The following is a 5,615-nucleotide window of genomic DNA, read 5'->3' on the forward strand; positions in this document are numbered from 1 at the left end:
TGGAGGTGTCTTCCAAAAGTCTCATGAGCAACAAACTATGGCTGCTCAAGATGTAGACAGGTGGGCTTATCAAGCAACATGTCTCCTCTTCAATGTTCTTAATCGCTTAAGTCATGTGAACTAATGACCCCAATATTTGTATATGCAGTTTCACTATATTGTGTCAACAATTCTTAAATTCTCCAAAAAAATAAAAATAAATTCAAATATCCATCTTTGGGTAATTTTGCATTATTAATAATAGGTCACTGACCCTTTTCCTAATGGGTAATGAGGTCTCTAAGTAAAAACTGGGGACTTTACACAGGCTACCCTGTTGTTTACAACATAGCCCCCCACCTCTCCCCCTCCCCCTCCCCCTCCACTTTTTTTTTTCCTTTCTTTTTCTTATGATACAATATAGGGAAAACTGTGTTTTGGCCCGCCCATTTGGACCTAATAGCTTTTTCATAACCCAACTTTCCATAACCCAAAATATGTCTACTGTTGCCCAAAAAATTATCCTTTTCATGCACTATGTATTGTTTTATAATTTCATTTCCAAAATTACCCCTCCACATCCATGTCAGCAGCCATCTCCCTCTCCATGTCACGGGTTGTGCTTTTAATAAATAAACACAAAAATCTTAAACGAGTTAGCAAAACCCACGCAACACCCGACTCTGAAATTTGGGGAAACCAGGTTAGGGCAAAAGGAGAGAAAGTCACAGAGAGTCCTTAGCTTCTTTCTCTTCTCTCTTCTCTCTTTTTTCTCTCTGTTGTGTGAATTTCTCAGTGAAAAATCGAAAGCTTGTAAGCTGTAATCGATTCACGTGTGTCTCCATACTACTGATCCGCAAATTTCTTCAGATAAAGCCCACGCAACACTCGACTTTGAAATTTGGGGAACCCAGGTTAGGGCAAAAGGAGAGAAAGTCACAAAGAGTCCTTAGCTTTGCCATACTACTGATCCGTAAATTTCTCCAGATAAAGCGATTTCATCTCCAGGTTCTCGCCTTCATTTAGAGATTTCCACTCTGTTATGAGCTCTCTTACACTATTCAAGTTAGATTCGCTTTCTAGTCCTTCTTTTAGCTTCTGTTTGGTTGCTCAGAAAACTGAGGTAAATGAGGAAAATATGAGGCGAAACTTATATGATTTTTTTTTTTGTATTGTTGTTGGTTTCTTTGCAATGAAAGAGAGCAAATGTTTAGGCGCAGCTGTAAATCTCGAGCTTTGTTCTTTATTCCCGTTTTTTTCTTCCGACGACCACACGAACGAACGATAAATATGTACATTTTTGTGTATTCTTTACTTGGTCTTTCCTGATTACCATTTTTGTTTGGTAATTTTTTTCATTGATTTCATGCATCTGGAACTATTTAGTGCACGTAATTTAGGTTTCTGGCCTAATTTTTGGGATTTAGGTTCTCTTGAGATTGACAATTAATTAGTGGTTTTATTTTTAATTGCAATTTAGCACCCGAGGAAAGCTGAATTTCTGAACTTCTGTTGTGTGATTAGATGCTTAGTTTGTGACATGACTGATTTTCTCGAATACCTATGTAATTTCTACTCTGTGGGATGGTTGATTTTGTTTGACCTTGATTGAATTTTTAAACTCTTTTTTCGCTCTTGGATTTGGTTCTTGAGGTAAGATAAAGTTGTGGGTATGTTTTTATTTTATTTGTTTTTGTGTTCTTTTAATAAAAGCTTGCTGTTTTTATGTTGGGTGTTTGTTTATTAATGTTTTTTTAGCACTTTGTGTGGATTGATTGATTGTAATCCTAATTTTCTGTGCTTCTTGAACTTGAAATTAGAATTTCATTTGAGTTAGAAAGCAATTCTGGAATAGAAGATACAAATGACTCTTTAGGAGGGCACTGTTTTCACCCAGTTATGAACACCCAAAATCTTTTTTCTAAAAATAAAATAATAGAAGACTTTTTAAATTTAATTCAATATTTTTTTCTTAATTCTAGACTTCTTGAAATTGACCTTAGACATATAAAATATTAAAAAATATGCATTTTTGAGGGAGATATGATTTTTCAAAGTTGTACCTACTGTACATGATGGAATTTGGACATTTGATTAGTTAGAGTGTCTTAAAAATATTTTTGAGTACTACCCGACCCTAGATTTATTTTTTCTACGATATAAACACTTTGAAAAATGTGTGTGATTTTTGTACGATTTTACGTTATCTATTATTATTTTTTTAAAAATTTGTTTATGCATGTCACTATTTTTTTTTTACCTAATCTGGATCTTTTGGAACTTTTGGGTGTCTTTACTATAATTTGTCATTTTAATGAGTGTTTGGCTTTTGGTATGTTGTTCTAGATGTGTAGGAGTTGTTTCCTGATTTTTTTGGTAATTAAATCCTACTCTAAGATATTTTTTTAGAAATTGTTTTGTGATGCTTCCTTTTCTAATTGCATGCTGATAATCTTGTACTTTGCTTGAAATTGTTATTATTTTTTAAGTCATTTGACTAACATTGGCTCAATTTTAGCTTTGGTACTATATATTAGAAATAATAAAGATGTTATATAATTTATACTTGTCCTAACCACTCTATCATTTTTGGAGAAATCTTATAAATTATGCATGTTATCCAGGTACGCTCTCAATCACTTACTTTTTAGAATTTTATATAAGTGATAGAGAGCGTACCTGGATAGGATGCATAATTTATAAGATTCCTCCAAAAATACTAGAGTGGTTAAGACAAGTATAAATTATATAACATCTTTATTATGTCTAATATGTAGTACCAAAGCCAAAATTGAGCCTAGGTAAGTCAAATGACTCCAAAAATAAATAACCAATTCAAGCAATGTACAAGATCATCAACATGCAATTAAAAAAGGGGGCATCACAAAACAATTTCTAAAAAAATATTTTGGAGTTGAATTTAATTACAAAAAAAAATCAGAAAATAACTCCTACACATCTACAACAACATAGCAAGAGCCAAACACTCATTCAAATGACAAATTGCAACAAAGACACCCAAAAGTTCCAGAATATTTAGATTAGGTAAAAAAAAAAAAAAAAGTGCCATGCATAAAAAAAATTTTTAAAAATAATAAGAGATCACATAAAATCATACAAAAAAATTACACATATCGTTTAAAGTGTCTATATCACAGAAAAAACAAATTCAAGGTCGAGTAGGACTCATAAATATTTTTAAAACACTCCAACTAATCAAATGTCTAGATTCCCTTATGTACAGTAAGTACAACTTTTTTAATATTTTATGTCTAAGATCAATTTCAAGAAGTCTAGAATTAAGAAAAAATATTGAATCAAATTTAAAAAGTTTTTTGTTATTTTATTTTTAGAAAAAGATTTTGGGTGTCTAGAACTGGGTGAAAACAGAGCCCTCCAAGAATTCATTAATATCTTCTATTTCAAAATTGCTTTCTAACTCAAACAAAATTTTAAATTCAAGTTCAAGAAGTGAGGAAAATCATACTAGTTTTGGAAAAAAATTTAAATATTATAAAGTTGCTAAAACGAATTTTAAAACTAAAGGGGTAATGTTTGAGTGAAAACTGGCAGCAAGGAAGAGTTTTGAAAGAATGATTTTATGTAGGGGTTCCATCAATTCCCCAATTGATATACACAAATCTAGCCTATAATTATCCCATTTATTTGGGACCACAAGCTTGGATTTGTATTCCACTCAAAACCAGAATTTTTATTGAAAGTTGAGAAATATGCAAACCGATCAAGACATGGTTGCATATTATTTAAGAAAATGAGATTTTAATTCTAAGAACTCTAAATGAGTTTTTGAAATGCACTTTAACAAAGAATATTTTGAGAAAAGGTTTCTTTTTAAAAGGAAATACATTATTCACAAACAACAATACATAAGGGTCAAACAAAGGCAACCTAGAAGAAGACAAAATTTCAAAGTAAAATTTTCAACAACCAACCAAACCAATATGGTGAGAGTAGGAGCCAACCTTCATGAGTTTTTGATGACCTCCAAGAATTAAATTTAACGAACAAACGTCAAACCAAATAACTAAACAACCTTAAATCAAATAAAGTCAATCAGATATCAATCAAGAATTAACAAGGAGTAATCAAGCGCATAAACTGAGGATATAATCAACAATTAAATTAGATCACTCGAACACACAAACCTATGATTAAAGTAATGTAAAATATAGTACCATAAACTGAGGATATAATCAACAATTAAATTAGATCACTCGAACACACAAACCTATGATTAAAGTAATGTAAAATATAGTACCATAAGCGCTTACAATTCTAAAACACTTGAACTAAATAAGGATCAATGGATCAATCAAGAACTAGAGCTTAACACACTTGAAACATGAATATAATGAAAGAAGGTCAGATAAATTAATTAGTTAAAATTCTAAAGACTCGTAAACCAAATATGATCGATCCAAAAAAAACCAAAATTAGCAAACATAGCGATAATGACATAGAATAAAATGAATTAATCGCCTAAAACCCAAAGCATCACATGAATCAACTAAGATGAAATAAAAGAGAATTAAATAACATTAAAACATGATGATAATGACATAGAATCAAATAAATTAATCCACTAAAATTCTAAAGCATCACACGAATTAATTAGGGTGAATCCAGAAACTAAAATTAAATAAAAACAAGATGATAATGACATAAAACCAAATAAATTAATCGACTAAAATTTTGAAGACTCGAAAACTAAATTGAATAAAAAAAACTAATAAACAAAACTCTAATATTCAATCTAATAAAGAAAAACAACTAATAAACTAATAAATAAAAAAAGAAATCAAAAACTAAAGAACAAAGAAACTCACTTACCTTTTTGAATAGGTGCGCGGACTCTTGCAATGTCTCCAAGCTGTATGTGTGTGGCCATTCCAAGATGTAGCCTCCACTTTCATTCTTTAATGGTGCAACCTACCTTTCATCCTATGGTGCGTCATATGGAGAAATTCTGTGGTGCCGCTGGTTGTTTCCCCTCGAAGTTGTTGCCCACATGGAGGTGCATTGGACTCTGCGGCTACCATATGCTATTATCTCCATTAAGCCGTTATAAAAGTCATCCATGGAGATTTTATGTGCAAGGCCATTGAAACCTTATTGAAATCAAGTAATTAGTGTTCACAAAGTGGCTGCCCATTCTCCATCAAAATCAAAGTGTTAACACAGTTGAAAATGTGTATAGAATCTTCTCCATTAAATCAAGGCATCAACACGCATAAAGGGGATGAAATTTCTCCATTGAAAAAAAACTTTCCACTAAAATAAATTCCATCAAGCTGCCATTTTTTCCTAAAAATTCAACTGCAATTCCAAGCATTAGTGCTCAAAAATAAAGAAACCTGATGGTGCGCGATGGCGATTGCTGATGATGCATGTTGATTCCTCCTACAATGATCCACACTGATTGCTCTTCAATGGATGAAGTTCTGCTGATGAATCACAATCTGGTGCATCTCATGATGGTGTGTGTTGATCGTCTTCAAAGAAAAATAATCGAAGGCATTCCTCAATTCTCACCAATCTGCAGATCCTTAAATTTTTGAAAATTCTCCCCTCCACTACTCTAAGAAAATATGCCATTTGGTTCCTTTTTTTTTTTA

The 5,615-nt window shown here is 31.8% G+C and overlaps 1 long non-coding RNA gene across 1 annotated transcript; it reads left to right on the top strand.

Moving 5' to 3' along the window:
- The first annotated feature begins 731 nt into the window (after positions 1 to 731).
- On the top strand, positions 732 to 1,660 carry LOC117924164. The gene is made up of 2 exons (XR_004652735.1): positions 732 to 987; positions 1,179 to 1,660. It is a non-coding gene; the product is annotated as an uncharacterized LOC117924164 (long non-coding RNA).
- The last annotated feature ends 3,955 nt before the right edge of the window (positions 1,661 to 5,615 follow it).

This window comes from Vitis riparia, chromosome 10 (assembly GCF_004353265.1).
Source record: "Vitis riparia cultivar Riparia Gloire de Montpellier isolate 1030 chromosome 10, EGFV_Vit.rip_1.0, whole genome shotgun sequence".
In the NCBI taxonomy this organism is placed as follows: domain Eukaryota; kingdom Viridiplantae; phylum Streptophyta; class Magnoliopsida; order Vitales; family Vitaceae; genus Vitis; species Vitis riparia.